Genomic DNA, 20,323 nt, shown 5'->3' with positions numbered 1-20,323 from the left:
GTTACCAACTAAAAATCAATGGTTCAGGTGTTTGAGAAGAAGAAAAATTTCTCTTCTATACAAGTACATGTGAGATCTTCCCACTAAATCTTAAACTTTCTAATATTTTACTCACTTAAGTAACTTCTTCAAACATATCTTTTCCAGGATCTTTGTGACCAAATACCATTAAATATAACCAAGCATTTCACTCAAATTCTTTCTTATACATTAGGCTCTGATACTTAGGATTTTTTAACTTGAAAAATTCAGCATTTACCTCATGAATAAAATGCAAACTAACATTTATACTGCACTTATGTATAGAGTATATTTAAACCTGTCTCCCTTATTGTCCCATTTAGTTCTTAACAACTCTAGAAATGCATATTATGATTCCTACCATTTTGTATTTGAAAAAAATTAAAGCAAAGAAATCTTAAATAACTTGCTCAAAGTATTATGGTGTATTAAGTTAAAGTAGTCTGATGCTAGTGCCCAGTGGTTTAACTACTATGTATGATTCCATTTACAACAGAAAAGAAATCTTTGTCTCTCTGTAGTGTCCTTTTTTATTTTTCTCCCATCCAAGTACTAACCAGCCCCGACCCTGCTTAGCTTCAGAAATCAGACGAGATAGGGCGTGTTCAGGGTGGTATGGCCGTAGACCTTTTTTATTTTTCTATTAGGTAATTTTATTTATCATTTATTTTTAATCGAATGTATTGGGGTAACATTGGTTAACATAATTATACAGGTTTCAGGTCCCCAATTCTACAACACATCCCTGTACACCCTCTTGTGTTCACACCCCCAAGTCTAGTCTTCATCTATCATCACTTATTCCCCCTACGCCTCCTCCAACACCCCCATCAGCAATCACCACACTGTGAACCATATCCATGAGTTTTTTCTTTTGGTTTTTTTTTCCATTTTTGCTCAATCCCACCACACTCCTCACTTAGTGCTCCCTACCCCGCCAACAGCTGTCAGCCTGCTATGTATGAACCTGTCTCTATTTTGCTAGTTAGTTTGTCTTGTTCATTAGATTCCACATGTGAGTGAAATCATGTAGCACTTGCCTTTCTTTGACTGGCTTAGTTCACTTAGCATAATATTCTCCAGGTCCATCCAGGCTGTCTCAATGGGTAAGGTTTCCTTCTCTTTTATAGCCATGTAATATTCCATTGTGTAAATGTACCACAACTTTTGTATATGCTGACTGGTATGTGGACTGCTTCCAAATCTTGAATATTATAAATAATTCTGCAATGAACATAGGGTATATATATTCTTTTGAATTAGTGTGTTGGGTTTTGGGGTTATTGTTTTGTTTTTGTTTTTTGATAAATTCCCAAAAATGGAATTACTGGTTCATAAGGCATTTTCATTTTTACTTTTTTTAGTTAACTCCATATGGCTTTCCACACTGGCTGTACCAATCCGCATTCCCACCACAGTGTATGAGGGCTCCCTTGTCTCCACACTCTCGGCAACACTTGTTGTTTGTTGATTTATTGATGATAGCCATTCTGACAGGTGTGAGGTGTTATCTTATTGTGGTTTTTAATTTGCATTTCTCTGATGATAATTTATGTTGAACATCTTTTTGTGTGTCTATTGGCCATTTGTATGTCCTCTTTAGAAAAGTGTTTATTCAAGTCCTTTGCCCATTTTAATTAGATTTGTATTTTTGCTGTTGAGTATTATAAGCTCTTTAAGGATGTAAAAGACCTGTACTTGGGAAATTACAAGACACTGAAGAAAGAATTGAAGAAGATACAAATAAGTGGAAACAAATACCATGTTCATGAAGAGGAAGAATTAACATAATTAAAATGCCCATATTACTCAAAGCAATCTATAGATTTAATTCAATTACTATCACAATAGCAATAATGTATTTCACAGAACTAGAACAAATATTCCAAAAATTTATATGGAACCATAAAAGACCTCAAATAACCACAACAATCTTAAGAAAGAAGAACAAAGTGGATGAATTATGTTACCTGCTATCAAACCATACTACAAGGCCGTAGTAATCAAAACAGCATGGTACTGGCATAAAAACAGACATATATATCAATGGAACAGAATAGAGAGCCCCAAAATCATACAAATATGGGCAAGTAATATTTGGCAAAGGAGGCAGTACAATGGGGTAAAGATAGTCTATTCAATAAATGGTGTTGGGAAAATTGAATGGATACATGCAAAAAAAAAAAAGTAGACCACCTTCTTACACCACACAGGAAGAAACTCAGAATGGATTCAAGACTTAAATATACTTAAAACCATAAAATTCCTAGAAGAAGGCATAGGCTGTAAAATCTCAGACATTTCTGACAGCAATGTTTATTCTGATATCTCTCCTCAGGCAAGGATGCAAAATAAATAATAAACAAATGGACTACATCAAACTAAAAAGTTTGTAGTGTTCTTTTTCAAATCCTAAATTTTAAATTTATAAATTATTTTCCTACTATAAATCACATCCTTTGAGAAGGATTTTTAATCAGAGAAAAATATGATTAAGTATATTTATTCTAATATTGTCACCTTGTGATTCAATCAGTTGAGCAGTATATATATATATCCATTTATATGTTCTTGAGCTTTGTGGTGTCCTTTGTAACCAGTTCTCTGATTTAAGGTCAAACCAGACAGCTGGCCTGTATGAGATTATGCTGCCCTCATGTGACAGACATTGTGAACTGCAATTGGAGTAGACTCCCAGAGGAGATTAAGAAGCCCAATTTGGAGGAGCTGAGAGGAGCTACTTCCCAACTGTTCACTGACCATTCTCGAAGTGGAAGACTATGCAATTAGTGCAGGTACTTACAATACTATGTATTCACAGGTATTACATACATTTACAATTCAGTAGTAGGAAATATCAGAAACGCTCTCCTGTGAACTCATACTAATGGAGAAAGTTAATATATTAAATTAAAAATTATATTGAAAAATACTGAAAATTCTCAAAATTTCACCAGGGGTATATGTAATATGCCTATTTTATTATACAACCTGACAAGGCCTGCCATTTTTAAATCTTAATCTGGAAACATATGCTTTAAATATACACTTAAATCCTCTATTCATAATTACAAGTATGGAAAAAGCCCGTGTTGATGAGATAAAATGGGAGAGACCGTGCCCTTCAACAAAACCCAAGGCAGGTCTCCAGAAGGGTCCTCTTTTCCTCCTTGAGAAACAGTCTGTTGACTTGCAAAGGCAGTGCCTAACATTCCCCGTTGGTCTTAATCCCACATGATAGTCTGTCTCACTGAATGTGGAGTTAAAAACTAGAAACAGAGCATCAAAATTCCACCCTCGATGATGCTGGCAGCTCTAGAAAATGCGACTCTGAGGCTACTGAAAGTCCTCCAAATTATCCCTCAAACTGGCCGGCTTCCTGAGCTGAGGATTCCTGCCATTTAATACATTTTTTTCTACTGACAACATGATGTCCCTGGCAATTTGATTTTGAAATATTAAAATGCAGCCTGATCTGGAGACTATCAATCACAAATTCTTAAGCATAGATGGATTTATCAGAATACTTACTGTCAAAAGACAAGCTAAATAAGACTTGTGAGAAGAGGTGTGGCTGCGGGCGTGTTTATGGGACAGGATGGACGGTCACTTAACCAAGAGAAGCCAAGCATTGACAGGGCAAGGGGGACAAGGCTGAAACAGGAAGGACTACTTGAGAATCTTTTTTTTACTTTTTTATTTTTTATTTTTTGTATTTTTCCGAAGCTGGAAACCGGGAGGCAGTCAGACAGACTCCGGCATGCACCCGACCGGGATCCACCCGGCACACCCACCAGGGGGCGATGCTCTGCCCATCTTGGGACGTCGCTCTGTCGCAATCAGAGCCATTCTAGCGCCTGAGGCAGAGGCCACAGAGCCATCCTCAGCGCCCGGGCAAACTTTGCTCCAGTGGAGCCTTGGCTGCGGGAGGGGAAGAGAGAGACAGAGAGGAAAGCGCGGCGGAGGGGTGGAGAAGCAGATGGGCGCCTCTCCTGTGTGCCTTGGCTGGGAACTGAACCCGGGACTCCTGCACGCTCTACCACTGAGCCAACCAGCCAGCACCCTACTTGAGAATCTTATGTGGCACTGGCCTTGTTGACCAAAACAAAACTACAGAAGTAATCCTATAAGGAGGAAAAAAATTTTTATCAGAGTTTACAGGTTAAACAAAGGGTAAACAAAAATTTGTTTTAAAGGACTTTGATGACTTTACCACAAATAAATTCTCACCTTTTGAAGATGAAACGTTCTGCACACAGAAAGACCAAACGATGCTAAAATGCCGACGTCTCTGGCCAGATAGCAAACAGATGGTTCCGTCCCTGCTCCGCCAGCGGTAGGGAAGGGCTTCACTGTGTTTCCAAAGAAATTTATATCTGTTCACTTTATATCTTGAAATGTTTAGAAAAAAACTAAAATAATTTTTTAAAAGGAAAAGGAAAGAAACCAACAACCAAAATAATGTACAGCACTGCCAAATAAAGAAAAGGAATTGTGACTCTCTTGAAATCGAATTCTAATCCTCCCAAATCATGAAGATGAGCAGTGGGAAGTTAGCCAGGTAAGTGATGATGGAAATAAGTTTTCTTCTCTGCGTATCTGAGAAAGAAGTTGGCAGTTGTTCCTTTTGTGGCAACTTGTTCCAATTTACACACATATCTGCAGCATAACAGTTGTTCTTTCCACATGAAATATCGGTACAATATCTGCCCTGATATCCTGGTGAGTCACTGCAGGATGTCAGTGATTTATGATAGCCTTTGAACATCGAGAGAAAACATTCTGAGATTCTACTTTACATACCTTCTACTTAAATTCTTCTTTTGTGTGACCAGGAAGGACCCCAAGGAACAGCAGGAATACAGATGTAGATGTGGGGGGAAAGAGCGTCAGACTGCTTGACTGGCTCTAACATCTGAACCAGGGCAGCAGCCGCAGCTCCTTCCAATACAGTGCCCGACACTTGGTCCTCTTAGTCTCTGCCCCTTCTCCCACCAAAAGACAATATAGGTAAAGGATCAATTTTTTATTTCCGATCCCTAAGGATGTTATTCAAAAAAATGTCCTTTAATAAAGGCAAGGTGGCACACTAGCCAATCGAAATAGATCCTGGATGTACACAACAGGTCTTGGGTGACCGTACAGTTTTCTACACCCTCTTGTTCACTCTCAGTTCCATTGTTCATTCTTCTTAGTTTATTTCAATTTTAATAAATAATTAAATGTCATGATTTAGAATAAAATCTATGTTTTGAAAACAAAGCCAAAATAATGTTTACAATTATAGCCAAAAAAAACACTACTTATCACTTAGTGAAGCTTATACTAGTCATAGAGCCACATAAAATCTTTAAAAAAAAAAATTCTAACAAGAATTTATAACCGTGACACTATCAACATGGTCGGTTAACATATAGATTTCTTCTGATCACACTTTCATAGCACATTTACCATAATAAAACATATTAAGAATTTTAAAGTGGAAAAGAAGAATATTTATATAGACTATACAAGAAGGAATACTAAATATCAGATGTAGAAATAGTACTAGAAAAAGTCAAGACATGTACAACAGGAATGAAAACAAAAACAAAAACCTTATCTGAAGTCAAGTTAATGTTCAAGCCCTGGTTTCAATTCTGATTGCCTTCTGGATCTGAGCAACTCAACCTCTCTTACTCTGTTTCTTCATCTATTAAACAATAACAGCTCTCCCTCCACTTGGATTATTGTAAAGATCAAAACAAAACTCTGTCAGTAGATGTACACTGTGTATTATTAAAAGTGATTCAGTATTACCTAAGCATCAGAATAATAACAGTAATAATAATAAGCTAAATCCTAACACAGGTTCATCATTTATCCAAGAAAAGTTGTTTTCTTCATTTACTGTGCCTTAAGATACTAGAAATGTGACAAGAATGTAAAAACTTGACAAATGCTTTAGGGATTAACCCAGGATTCAAAAGGCAGTAGGCTAGACAATCTCTCATATCACCATGACTACACCTTGGTATCTCACAACTGAAAATGAACGTTATTTATAGACAAAGCTGCCCAGTTAATTCTCATAAGAGGATTTAGAAGACTGCCAATCAAGGAGAAGGCCCAGCAGGTAGGGTTTACTGAGCTGATAAACAGGTTCTGTCAAAGCATTTGTAGAAGTGAATTCTAGAATCACTGACTCTCCCACACCCTCTTCTTAATCCAAAAATATTTCATATATATATATATATATATATATATATATATATATATATATATATATATATATCCTCCATCTGAGAACAAAAAAGAAGAGTCTGGTATTGAATAGATGTATTTCACCAAAAATATACTGTAGATTATACAGAGAATATGTGTATTCTATACACCCAGATTTGAGAGGTTGTACTAAGAATTCAGAAAGCTGACTGTTGTTCTCAAAGGTATCTCAAAGTAAATTAATTATATCTCTTTGTCAATTATAACAATATTCTTCTATATCCAAACTTGACTCTTTCCTTAAGCTCCAGGCCCAAATTTCCTTGTGTATTTAGGACAATCTACCCGGACCACCCAAAGATACTGGAAACATCACTGTCCTCAAACCTCCTTCATGAGGGTGTGGTCTCAGAATGGTATCACTATCATTCTAACCACCTGGTTAAAACTTCACATCATTGTTAATCCCTTTTTCATCCCCACTTTCACTACAGCCATTAGTAATAAAAGCCTTGGGTTTCTAGCTCTGAAATATCTTTTTTATTCATTCAGTCCCCTATTCTATTTCTATTGTCACTGCCCTAGTCTAGGAATTCATCAAATTTCAACTAAATCACCTATCTGTACAACATCTTAACTGTTCTCACTGTCTCCTCTTTCCAAATGTATTGTATACTTTTCACATTTCTAATGGAGAGTCATCTAAACAGTAAGGCAGCAGGAGTAAAAGTCCTTAGCAAGGCATTTAATAATCTAGGCCACATCGGTTTTTCAGATTTATTTCTAAATTAATGTCTTTGCAAACTCTTCTCCAATCATACCACACACTATTATTATTTCTTGAATGCTGTATGCCATAGTTTAGGGCTCTTAGTAATGCTGTTCCCTATATCTACAAAGCTCTTTTCCCTCTTCTCTAAATAGTAACATATTATTTATTTTTCAGAGCCAAGTTCAGGTACTTCTTTTTCACTTTCTCTCATTTGGGCTACACCACAACACTAAGAGTTTACCATTATTTCCTATGCCCTTATAAAGCCTGGTTTGTATTCCTAAAACAGCTCTTCTTTCACACATGCATGTGTTTTTCTCACTAAATTGTACATGAGATACTGTCAGCACGTCATTTTTAGCTTGGTATTTCCTATGGCCTCTAGTAGTGTGTGTGTGTGTGTTTTATCCATCACTAGCTCACTGCATGTTTATCAAAAGTAATGACTACCATTAAAGGAGTGCTTATTATGTGCCAAGCTCAATGTCCAACATTTTCACTATATTAATCGAGTCACTCAATCCTCAAAATAAATCTGAAGTAGGTAACATCAGCCCTGTTTTATAGTTGAAGTAACAAATATCCAGATAAGTTAAGCACCTTCCCAAAGGGGACTAGTCTAGAGTCAGGATTGCCGCCAAGGTCTCTCATAATGTATAGCTTATGCCCTTAATATAATTATATATAGCTCTGGATAGTTAATAGTTAACCACTAAAATAATAATAATAATAATAATTGCAATAGATAAAAAGGCTGCAATATGAATACTGACTAAAAATATCAAGAAGCTTGGTGCCTAAAAGGGACCATAAAACTATTTTAAAGATTAAATAAATTGAAGTATGAAAATGCCTAGGAAAGTACCTAGAACACAGTAAGAATTCAAACAAGTCTGTGAAGGATTTTTTTTTCAGGTGTGAATAGTATAGAAAGTATACTTAAACTTATTCCCTAAGTCATAAAACCCTTGGTCTAGGAGCCACGCTTTAAATCCATTATGGCTTGAATGTCAGGTAAAAAGAAATATTGTTTTACATTTAAACGTAAATTTACAAAGTATTTCTTAGTATATTTGCTATAAATGGAAAATAGTTATATAAATATATTACCAAAATTTTTTGGAAAAAGTTATGATGGTCTCATGGATGACATCACAAAGATGTTTACGTACTTAGCTTTTGAAGCTGGTAGCATATCCCACAGTGTGTTCCTCTCCCCCTTTGCTGGAAATAGAGCGCTGGAGCCTTTAGATTCAGGGGCCCCCAAACTATGGCCCACGGGCCGCATGCAGCCCCCTGAGGCCATTTATCTGGCCCCCGCCGCACTTCCGGAAGGGGCACCTCTTTCATTGGTGGTCAGTGAGATGCATCCGCATCCTGTGCTCCTGGAGTACTGTATGTGGTGGCCCTCCAACGGTCTGAGGGACAGTGAACTGGCCCCCTATGTAAAAAGTTTGGAGACCCCAGCGAGAACCTGGACCATGAAGTTCATCAGGCAACAATAATCATACCAGCTTCTAAGCATTGAGCAATTCTGCAGTTCCTATATATCACTTCTTACTTTTCATAAAACACCTATGAAGTTGGTTTTGCTATTATTTGTGTTGTTGATGACATTATGATTATTCAAATGAGAAAAACAACATGCAAAGAATTTAAGTGATTTGCCCAATATCACACTGTGACATAACCAGAATTTAAGTGTGTGTCCATCTGACTCCGGAACCTTCCCTCTTAATCACTCAGTCTGTTTCACTCAATCTATAGTCTACTGTTGCTTTGATTTTTTTGTCTTCCTTTCATAAAGGGAAATTTTAGTATGATTCATTACATTATAAATAGTAGCTTCTTTTTCAAAACTCTCTCAAACAAAACACTCATTGTCTAGGAGATCCGACTTCTTATAATTTAATACAATGAGCAAACATAAACAAATTATAATATATAGTCTGAATCCCAATACCATAAAACCAAAGGGTTCTGTGTACATTTATCTACCCACTTAGTCTTTTCCTAGACTAGTACCAGCAGTGACATCACTGGGGGGCAGATTAACTTCACACCAGATGACTCTATGGTGATGTGTTCTGGGTATGGTTTTTATCTTGCTTTCCATAAAGGTCATATCTGTCATACATCAAATAAGGGTTTTTTTTTTAGAACTTCAGCTTTTTCCACATCAGCTACATTGTCCAGACTTTACATCTACATATTTGCATTGCTGGTTTCATGGTGATTCTCTTTCCTCTAATGTGATATCTACCACTGCTTTCCTTATGATCTGGGCTCTCACTTTTTAAAAAATGATCCTGTAAATAATTGTTCACTTGAAAATCCCATCCCCTGTAGGAGACTTTAAGTTTTAAATATTTATGTTGGACCCGCTCACCGACATAACAACGTGTGCAATGAAGAGATACACTCAGGCTTTACCATAAGCATCTCCGGACTCTCCTTTCTCTACCACATAAAGACGCAGAAAGATGACAGAGAAGTCAGAGGGTTTAATTTAACATGATGGTGGTTTAAGGCCCCAGCATCTGATGATGGTAATTAGAGATTTTTCTTGCCCAACTCAACATTTTGAAGTTGAGACAAAGCATTCATTTAAACCTAACTTTCAACCATTCATAAAATTAGAAGTTATTTTCATTGTTTCATCAGACATTTTAAATGATTATCCGGAAATGCCAGAGATACCCACTAAAAGGCACTTTCCTCCTTAACTACTTTGGAGTGTTGTGTTTTGGGGCTGATACCTTCTCATCATGTTCAGCTTTGTACTTCTGATTCTTTGGCCAGCCCTAGAGCCCCTGAAGTCTAGAGCTATTCCAACGGGAGTTGAGATCTAGGCAAGGCAACTGTACACGCTCTTTTTATATATTCAGTCCAAAAAGATTCTACATATATTTATATATTATTTAAATTAAAATACAAAATGGCAACACAGTCGAGAAAGGTGTATATGAAAGAGAAACGATCCTTTTGTGAAAAATAGAATGTGCTGCATTCTGGTTCGTGTGTACGGGTTCCACCATGTTTGCTGATTTTCATTTTTAGGTTTTGCTTTGTTTACCAGCTGGAGAAATACAACTTTCTCCAATTAAACATCTAGAAAATTTTGTATATATTGGTTTATTTTATTGCTGCTGTTAGATTGAGCCTTTAGTTTACCTTAAGCCACAATTTTGGTCAGGCAAAAAATAGCAAGGCGTTTTCTCCTGCCCTCGACGTAGCATTTGTAAAGTTATTCTTATACTATTCTCTGCTAACATTTCTTCTGTCTTCCAGTAAAATTTAATGCCATCAATTCATTAAAACAAACAAACAGACAAACAAAAACATTCAAGGTACATTAATCAGAAAGGAGGTAATACTTTTCCAAACATACTAGTGGTAGTAGACTGAATAATAACCCCCAAAGCTATCCAGGTCATGTACCTTGGGAGAGACCTATGAATGTTACTATCTATGGCAAAAAGGATTGTGAATATGTGATTAAATTGAGAATTCTGAGATGGAGAGATTTTCCTGAATAATCCATGTGGACCCTAACTGTAATCACAAGTATCTTTAAGAGAGAGGTAGAGGAAGCTTTGACTACAGAAAGGAAGAAGGCCATGTGATTACTGAAGCAGAGATTGGGATGGTGTGGCCAGAATCCAAGGAATGTCTGCAGCCTCTAGAAACTGAAAGAGGCAAGGAACGCATTCTTCCCTGGAGCCTCCAGAGGGAACCAGCCCTATAGACATCTTGATTTTAGCCAGTGGTGGGATTCAAATAATTTAACAACCAGTCTCTGCAACTAATGACCATTTTAAGTATAAAAAAATATATACCGCAAGGTAGTTTATTATTTCAGGCATTTAATACCTAAATAAGAACAATAAAAGAGGTACACAAAACTAGATTATAAGAGTTTAAAATATTAATAAAAAATATTAAATAATACCTGCCAAAAGACAATAAAGCTGTTATTTAAGATATTTCCATATTGCTTCTTGATTGGCATCCTCACTTGCAATTTTTTTCACCTGTGGAAAGAATGAACATGACTACAGATGCTCAGAATACCCTGTTGCACTGATGAACGTTAAAAAAGAGTAAGGAATGTAAATTTGTGATTTCCACATTGGGCAGCTGCCCAGGCACACACTTTAGGAAAAATCCTGATTACAAAAGCCATTCTGACAACCAGTTCGCTGGAATCAACAAAAAAATAGGAATTGTTCTGTCAAACAGGTGCAAACCGGCTGAATCCCACCACTAATTTTAGCCTCATAAGACTCATTTCAGACTTCTGGCCTTCACAGATGTAATCAAATCAATTTCTGTTGTTTTAAACCAGAAACTTTGTGGTAATTTGCTATAGCAGCAGTAGAAAAGTAAGACAACATTGTACATAGACATGCCTGCATTTCATAAAGAGTAAAATTATCATAAAGTATGTTCAAGTCAATTTACTGACCTTTCAAAACTAGTATTCTCAAAGATAAGACCCTAAACAAGGGAACTCTCAGTTTCTGGTCCGGCTTATGTGACTCTTGAAAGATGCCATTCTGTTCTAACAAGTAAAAACTGAAAAATCTATTGACTCTTCTTAGCTCTGTCAGAGAGAACTGTTGTCCCCAAAATTGAGCAGAGAGAATGGCAGTTAGAATCACAACTTACCAGAGCAGAAACTTCCAGAAACAAATACGAGTTGTCAACTGATTATCATTGGTGCCAACTCAATGCCAACATGACTCACCAATTTGGGATACAGTGAAAAGGAAATTTGATTCAGTGCAACCAGTTCAACTGTGATACAGCATGGCTGCAGAGATGTTTTACAGCTTAATTCTGTAACAGCACAGCTGTGAGGCAGCCCTGGCCCTTGGGCGGGTGGGGGAGGCAAAACCCCTTTGGGTTTGAGACAAGCCAAGCGAGGCAGAGGCATAAAGACCGAGGCGTTCGCAGTGGGCGAAATCCCTTTACAACTGGACAGCTCTGCTCTGCTCCACTCTGGTCAGGTTCAGCAAACTGCCTTTAGAGCAGGGGTCTCAAACTCGCGGCCCACGGGCCACATGCAGCCCGCCGAACAATTTTGTACTGATTTTTTTTTGTTTTCAACTGCAGTGAGAAAAGTGTTGCGTAACAGTTGCCTTTTGTAGACCTAGTGCGGCCCGCTGAACGGCTGTGATCTTGCTCTGCGGCCCACATGCTGAGTTGAGTTTGAGACCCCTGCTTTAGAGGGTTTTTTGGTTTTGTTCTGTTTTTCTCTATTTAGGGGTCCTTTCAGCACCAGCTAGGAAAACACAGTCTTCAGTAGAAAAAGAAAGTGTGCCCCCACAACCCAGAGAGTAGCTGACTTATAGAGAGAGAAAGCCCCGCCCCAGTCCTTGATTGGAATGTCCTTGTGCAAACGAGGACTCCAAACTTTCAGTGTTTGATTGATCCAAATAACACTGTCCTGATTAGCAGGGATAGAGCCACTCTGATTGGACAGTGAGGTGCTACTTGGCGTACAGCTGCACAGTTCTGATTGGATGGGGAAAGTTCTATTGGTTGAAGCACAATTCCAGGAACTCCTTTATAAGCGTTGGCTCTGCCACAGGAACACAGCATAGGTAGATGGTTCAGTGCCGGAGGCAGGCAGGTTAATGCAGGCTTTTCCCTCCAGTGCAGTTTTAGTGAGAGGCTCCTTTTTAGAAAGGCTGCCAGACTCTGTTTTTTGTTTGTTTCTTTCTTTTTGAATTTGAGCCCAGTTAGCCACTAGGAGACCTTCTGGTAGGTTTCTTCTATTTTGGAGTCAATACAGGGTAAGAAAATTTGAAATGCAATTGACAAATTGCTAAAGGCTTAAAGTAGACAAGTCTGAGTGTTAAAAATTCGAGGGTGGACCCCCGTTTTAGAAAGTTTTACCTTCTGGAGCTCTACCAGTTTCTCACAGTGAATATAAAGAAAAATCCCTGTTGGCTTCTGATTGCAGAATGATGAAAGAAACCATTTTGAAATATGCCAAAGCATTCTGTTTTGTTAACAAGACCTGTGATCAAGAGACTCTATTTTGCTGAAACCTGACCCATTTGGGTTTACTCAGAGCCTAATTGACCCCCTTTAGTGTTCCATTGAAGAGAAGGAAGATACTCAACTCTAGCCTCCTTTCACCACCTGTCCCACCTAAGGTGTGGGAGTGGGTGACAGAGAGACCCTTGTAAAGTTCTCAGTTCTTAGGTTTAGGCTCACTAAAAGACTGAGACCTACCAGATTTCCCCATGTATAAGACACACCATAATTTTGGGGCCTGAAATTTGGGGGAAAAATGCAACATATAAAGTTATTGAACTCAAGTTTTATTCATCATAAAACTCATACAGCCTGACTTGTGGTGGTGCAGTGGATAAAGCGTTGACCTGGAATGCTGAGGTTGCCGGTTCAAAACCCTGGGCTTGCCTGGTCAAGGCACATATGGGTGTTGATGCTTCCTGTTCTCTCTCTATCTCTTCCTCTCTCTCTCCCCCCTCTCTCTCTAATAAAAATGAATAAATAAAAAAAATCTAAAAAAAAAGTGAGCAAACTAAAAAAATACATTAAAAAAAAAAAACTCATACAACTCCTCATCATTGTCAAAACTCCCATCCATTAGCTTGTCCTCATCTGTGTCTGATGACGAATCACTGTCTTCAACAATGAGCATAAAAACAAGTGTGAAAAAGTGGGTAATGCAAGTAAAAAAATCTACAACCACTGTATAAGACGCACCCAGTTTTTAGACCCCAAATTTTTCGAAAAAGGGCGCGTCTTATACATAGAGAAATATGGTGCACTCAGAACTGTAGAACACTTCTCTTCCCCCACACTCTACCCCCATAGCACTAAAGTTATTTACCAGAGTTTTTTTTCACACAGTACATCATGTTGCACTTTCAAGAAAACATTGCAAGACATACTACATGGCAAAATGCATAGTTTGATGAGACAGAGGGGGTATCTGAACCAGTCTTGGATGTGGAATAATCAGATTGTGAATTTAAAACAATCATAATAAGCTAAGTGCTCCAAATGGGAAAAGTAGACAAATGCAAAATTAGATGAATAATGTAAGTAGACATATAGAAATTCTAAGAAAGAATGAAAAAGAAGTGACAGAAATTGGAAAACACTGTAACAGAAATAAAGAATGCCTTTGATGGGTTTATTGGTAGACTGGACATGGCTGAGGATATTCAATATCCTTAAATACTGAGAATATGTCAATAGAAACTTACAAAACTAAAAAATAAAGAGAGAAAGATGGGGGGTGGGAAAGTAGAATATCCAAAATCAATGGGACAAATGCAAAAGAAAACAAAATCCTAGCTAGTCAAATCATATTCAACTGTAGAAAATCAAAGATTACAAAAAGTTCTTTAAAGGAGCTAGAGAAAAACACACCTTAAAACCTTACCTATAGAGCAGTAAAAATAAGAGTTATATCCAACTTCTTCTCAGAAACCATGCAAGAAAGAAGAGGGTGAAATGAAACATTTAAAATGTTGAGAGAAGAAATAAATTGAGATATGTAGAAAAATTAAAACAATGTTTTTATGTCAGCCACGAAGGTAAAAATATTTTTCAAACAAAACTATAAGAATAAAAGAAAATACAAGCAAAATATGAGAAAAGAACACCTAAGAATTGTGAACCATTTATATTTCAATCTTTAAGACTGCTTCTTAAAGTAGAAACCACAAAATATTAGAGATGCTTAAGTGTTGTGGACCGTTAATGGCAAAAAGCCATTATAGATTCGAGGCTTGGCAGGGGGCTAAGTTCTCCCCCCTCCATCTCCATATTTGGCTTTGATGCTGAGTATTTGCACCCACTCCACTTCCTTCCTTGGGTTGCAGGAAGCAATATACATGCCCTTCCTCTGACTCTTTGTTTGTTTCAGATGTTTGTAAATTTCACTAATGTATCCTGTTTTTGCCTTGGGAGAATTCCTGTCTTAGCCTTTGATGTGCAACTTTGTATCAGGGCCCTTTATTTGCATAGGTCTATATAATAAAGCGAACTGGGGCTGTGGGGCACTCAGATACTGCCAGGCAGTTTGAGGAGTCCTCCCGGTCCCATTGGTTTTGTTTTGACAAAGTGTGTTTCCTTAATTCCGCACCGTTATTTGGAGCTGCGCTGGTCCGCGGCAAGTGGCACCTGAACAGACGACTTGAGTATGAGTATGAGGAAACTAAAACTGAAGGAAGGTGACGGAACTCCCCAAAGTGAAGTGCGCACAGTGAGTAAAGAAAGTTTTTGGGGAAAGTGTAGTTGGGAGTAAAAGAATATGGGACAGATAGGGTCAAAAGTAAGGGACCTTTATGTAGGAATGTTTCTGTATGAAGACAAATCATTGTCTGAAGAGTATCAGGGTGAGCTGGAAACAGAGGGATGTGAATACAAGGATAACTTGGAGTCTGAGGATGACAGGGGGGATGAAAAATCCGTGCCTATGGCTGCCTTAGCCACGGGGCCTCCGCTGCCCTCAGCTCCTTCCTACATTCAACCCTCTGCTCCTCCGTTCCCTTATCAGGCTGATTACCAGGCTTGAAATGTAGGGGAAACAATAAATGATGGCTTTACCCATTTTCCTGTTGTAGAAATACAGGATGATATAGGGAGACTAGTGTGAGAACATGAACCTATACCTTTTAGAGCTCTGAAAGAGCTTAAACTTGCTTGTGTTCAGTCTGGGCCTACTGCCCCTTTTTCACTTGGTTTATTAGATACTATTAGGGCAAAGGCTCTTCCCTCAAATGACTGGAAGATGATTGCTTGTGCTTGGCTCTCTGGGGGTAATTATTTGCTGTGGAAGTTGGACTTTCATGAAGGGGCTGTTGAGGTAGGAGAAAAATCTCAGCATAGTCAACCTGAGCCGCCAGTTACAGCGAATATAGAATTTGAGAATGGATCGGAGACTCAGGTATTAGGAAACTTACAGCTTTTTCTTTCATGGGCTGATTTTCTTCAATGTTTTGACTGCGGTCTTCTGAACTATCATTTTGTTTATTTCTTGTTCTTTGCCTGGAGGTTGAGGCGGGGGACCTGTGTTGGATTTGACCATAGGAAATATCCCAGCAGCTGCCGAGAGCAAATTTTCTTGGGGAGATTTTATTTAGTCACATCCTTCGGTCTCTGTCAGAAAATGTCCTGACTAATATCAGGCAGGCATCTTTCTAATCTGGATGTGCTCTGAAATCCCAGGTTTCTCTCTGGTTTGTCTAATTCTTGTCTCTGTTTAGTCTTTGTTTAATGTTGTCAAAATGTGTCTGTTTTTAAGGCCTGAATTAAGTTTGTTTTTGCATGCAAAAATTGGAAATGCTGGCTCTAATATTTAGAAAAAATGGGGTGTTTTTAGAACTTGTAAGGAGAACTCATTTAAATTTAAAAAGAATAGAATGTAGATCCTTAAGTCTTACTGATTTGGTTAGTGCATTGTGAGGTGTGTTCAGAGTTAGAAGCAAAATAGCAACTTAAGTAGGAAACACCTGCAAATCTTCTTTGTCATGCTCTTTTTTACTTTAAGTTTTTTGAATACTGACATACATGGTCATTCAGCAGCAGAGAGACTCTGGAACCCTGCAAGGAAAGCCTTCCCTGAAGTGCGATGGAGGGACCCGCTCACAGGAATCTGGCAAGGGCCAGACCCTGTTCTCTTATGGGGCCAAGGATATGTGTGTGTTTTTCCTAGGTCTGCTGAAGCTCCTCAGTGGATCCCTGAATGGTGAGACACCATGATTCTAGATGAGAGACTCACTTCACAAGAGCAATTGTATGAGGCTTATTTTACTATGCTCTCTTCCCTTTCTCAATTATTATTATCTAATTTTTTAATGTTTTAGATCATTTTATTTCCTTTCTGATCCATTGCTTGAAAAGAGGGCGAAAGGGGGGGCCTGTTTTGTGTGTTGCTGAACAGAAATCTCATACGGCCACCTTGAGATTTTTTTCGAGAGATCTCTGTTTAGTATACATCCTTATTACATTCCTATTAAGTTAGCCCTACTTAAGATCAAGCAGGCCATAGTTTAATCTCTAAAACCCTGGGTTTCACTCTTGATTTGTGTGATTGTATGTGAAGTCTTTGTATAATGTCTAAGTGTTTTTGTTTATAAGGCCTGAATTAAGTCCTTACATGAAAAGTAATGATGATAATAGTTTTGGAAGTGCTGGCTCTAGTATTGAAAACAAAATGGGGATAATTTCATTTCCCTATATAAATATAATTTTGTTTGGAACAAGTAAAGTGCGCTCATTTTGGATCCAAAAGACTTGCTGGTTTGGCCAGGCTGCTCCAGGCCGCAAGTGGAAGGCTTGGGGCAGCATAAATTTACATAATAAAAGTGTAAAGATTTTTTTTTTACTATAGGAGAATAATGAAGATCACACTGGGATTTTTCAGTTTTGATATGTACTCTTTAAGGTACCTGTTAATTAATATTAAGGGGTGTTTTGATAAGTGTGGGAATGTTGCTTGAAGGTGCATTTACTCTATTTTTGTTAAAAGTTAACAAAATCAAGAATTTCTTGCAATCTTTGAAGTCAAAATATTGTAAAGTGTGCTTAACATTTGCTTGAAGATCAATTGTAAATAATATGAAAAGAAAGGGGGGGTCATGTCCTGGAGCCCCTGCAGGTCTACCCTATCATGCTTTTTATGTCAAACAGTTTCTTTTGAATGCTGATGTACAAGAGATGCCAAATTTTTTTGTCCTGCAAACTACTACCCCTTTTTTATTTTTATTTGATTCCAGCTAATAACAGTGTTTTGTCCTTTTCTGAATAGCTCCAAATATATAGGCAGATAGGGACTCTCAAGCCCCTCAGCAAGATCTTCTGAGCATGGCTTTTAAGGTACCAAGAGGCCAAAAAAGCCCAAAGGAGATCAGGTAAAATACTAGCTCTTGGCATACGCCCTCAGAGGCTCCAACACTCCAACTGGAACTTCAACAAGGCCCTGCTTCAATAGTGGAAAGGATGGTCATTTGAGCCAAAGCCTGCCAGGCTTACATGCTTTTGCTGTGAGGAAGAAGGGACACTGGAAGGTAGGCTTCCCCCTCACTCCTCTAAGGGAGGGTTCAGTCTCTTCCAGCCCTGCTCCAGCCACCTGTGACCTAACCTTGCCCAGAATGCTGGGATTTGCCACTGAAGGCTAAAAGGTGCCCAGGGCCGTCGGCCCCATCTACAACACTGTGGACAAGCCTGGGGTATTTCTTCCAAGTAGCCAGTAGACTGGTCTCATTTACACAAGGGCCATTTAACTATGTCTTGCCTGAATATTCAGGTTTTTTTATTCTTCCCTCGAAGATCTCTGTTGTGGGTTTTGATAGTCCTGTTTTCTGCTGCTTTGATTAATATATAGTATTTCCTTTATTCCTCCTGCCTCAATGCCCCACTCATATTTTAGGCTAGGACCTACTCCTAATTCAGAGCTCCTTTTTTCCTTTTTTGCCAACTTACAAATTTATCTCTGCCACCCAACTTAATGTATCCCAAGGTTCTCCTCATTACCCCGTGGCTGTAAAGCTCCAGTATAGGGACCCCTGGGTTCATCTTTCCAGTTTAAAGAAAATGGAAGCTCCATCTTCATGTGTGCTGCAGATGGCTTTTCCAGTCTACCTGAGTCATTGCCAGCTGGGAGCAGCAGTCATTGAGACTTTGACGCTAACTGCAGAGTGTGGAAGTGTGACAGCAATTCCAGTGCCATGTGGACTTCTCCTGAATGTGGACTTTTCCTGGACTCCTGCTCCTGTGACAGTTTTTGTTGGACTGAACTGGGGTTGGGTTGCATTTGCAGAGATTTGGAATGGTGTTGGTGCCAACTTGGACTTGGTGAACACTTTAAGGACATTACTCTTTTATAGATTCTTGTTGTATTATTAGCTTAAAGAGTTTGCTTAAAGGCTTTAATCACTGTGATGTATTAATATACTTGTTTTGGGTGTCTGTTAGCATTGGGTATACTAATTTTGTGTTTGTTCTGTATTTTTTCCGTCTGCCTCCAAATTAGAAAATCAGATGAGTTCAAATCTTAGCACACAAATTAAAAAGAAAAGGGGGATATGTTGTTGACCGTTAATGGCAAAAAGCCATTATAGATTCGAGGCTTGGCAGGGAGCTAAGTTCTCCCCCCTCCATCTCCATATTTGGCTTTGATGCTGAGTATTTGCACCCACTCCACTTCCTTCCTTGGGTTGCAGGAAGCAATATACATGCCCTTCCTCTGACTCTTTGTTTGTTTCAGATGTTTGTAAATTTCACTAATGTATCCTGTTTTTGCCTTGGGAGAATTCCTGTCTTAGCCTTTGATGTGCAACTTTGTATCAGGGTCCTTTATTTGCATAGGTCTATATAATAAAGCGAACTGGGGCTGTGGGGCACTCAGATACTGCCAGGCAGTTTGAGGAGTCCTCCTGGTCCCATCGGTTTTGTTTTGACAAAGTGTGTTTCCTTAATTCCGCACCGTTATTTGGAACCACTCTGGTCCGCGGCACTTAAGTGGTGACTACCACACAGATAGTAGTTATACGAGATGCTCATCATGGAAAAGAACCTACATCTACACAGAAAAAGTAGTTCCTGTCAGTAACACAGTGCATAACTGTAGAGAAAAATATTATAATACCTTAGACTTACTGCTCACTTACCGTGTATAAATTTGTTTACATGGATATTGGCTCGTTTAAAGGGATTAACACAACGATTCCTGAAGCCACACAAGTGGTGAGCCCAGGCAACCTGGCTGCAGAGTCTACATCCCAAGCACTGGGCTGTTTCCAGTAAACCCTAAAATGGCACTTTATTCTTTTCTTCCCTATCTGTATGTGCTTTCCATGTAAGTAGGTTATTACCATGTAATAGGTACTAGTTTGAAGTACCTATTCAAATGACTATCACCACTTAGGCTTACAGAAGACAGACATATATTTTCAACACCTCTAATTCAAATTTTTTTTTATTTTTTCCAAATAAAAAGAACTTTATTTGAAACTCTTTAAACCAGATTATTTTCAACTTCTATTATCTCTTGAGACTGAATTTCATACAATTTCTAACTTCTGTATAAAGAAAGTTTCTTGCATTAATTTGCTTAAGCTTATTTCTTTAAAACTTAAGGGGGTGTTTCTTATGAATATGTCCATATTCCTAAGACCCAAAGCCTACAAGATTTTATAAATGACAAGTATATCTATTTTAAGGTAATATTTTCCCAGTTCCTAAGATTCTATTCAAAATGTTTTTTGCTCATATAAGCACTCAAATAAGTGCTTCCAATTACTTTGATATTGATTATAATTTCTCTGGAAGTTT

This window comes from Saccopteryx leptura, chromosome 2 (assembly GCF_036850995.1).
Source record: "Saccopteryx leptura isolate mSacLep1 chromosome 2, mSacLep1_pri_phased_curated, whole genome shotgun sequence".
NCBI lineage: Eukaryota > Metazoa > Chordata > Mammalia > Chiroptera > Emballonuridae > Saccopteryx > Saccopteryx leptura.
Note: the sequence above shows the minus strand (reverse complement) of the source record.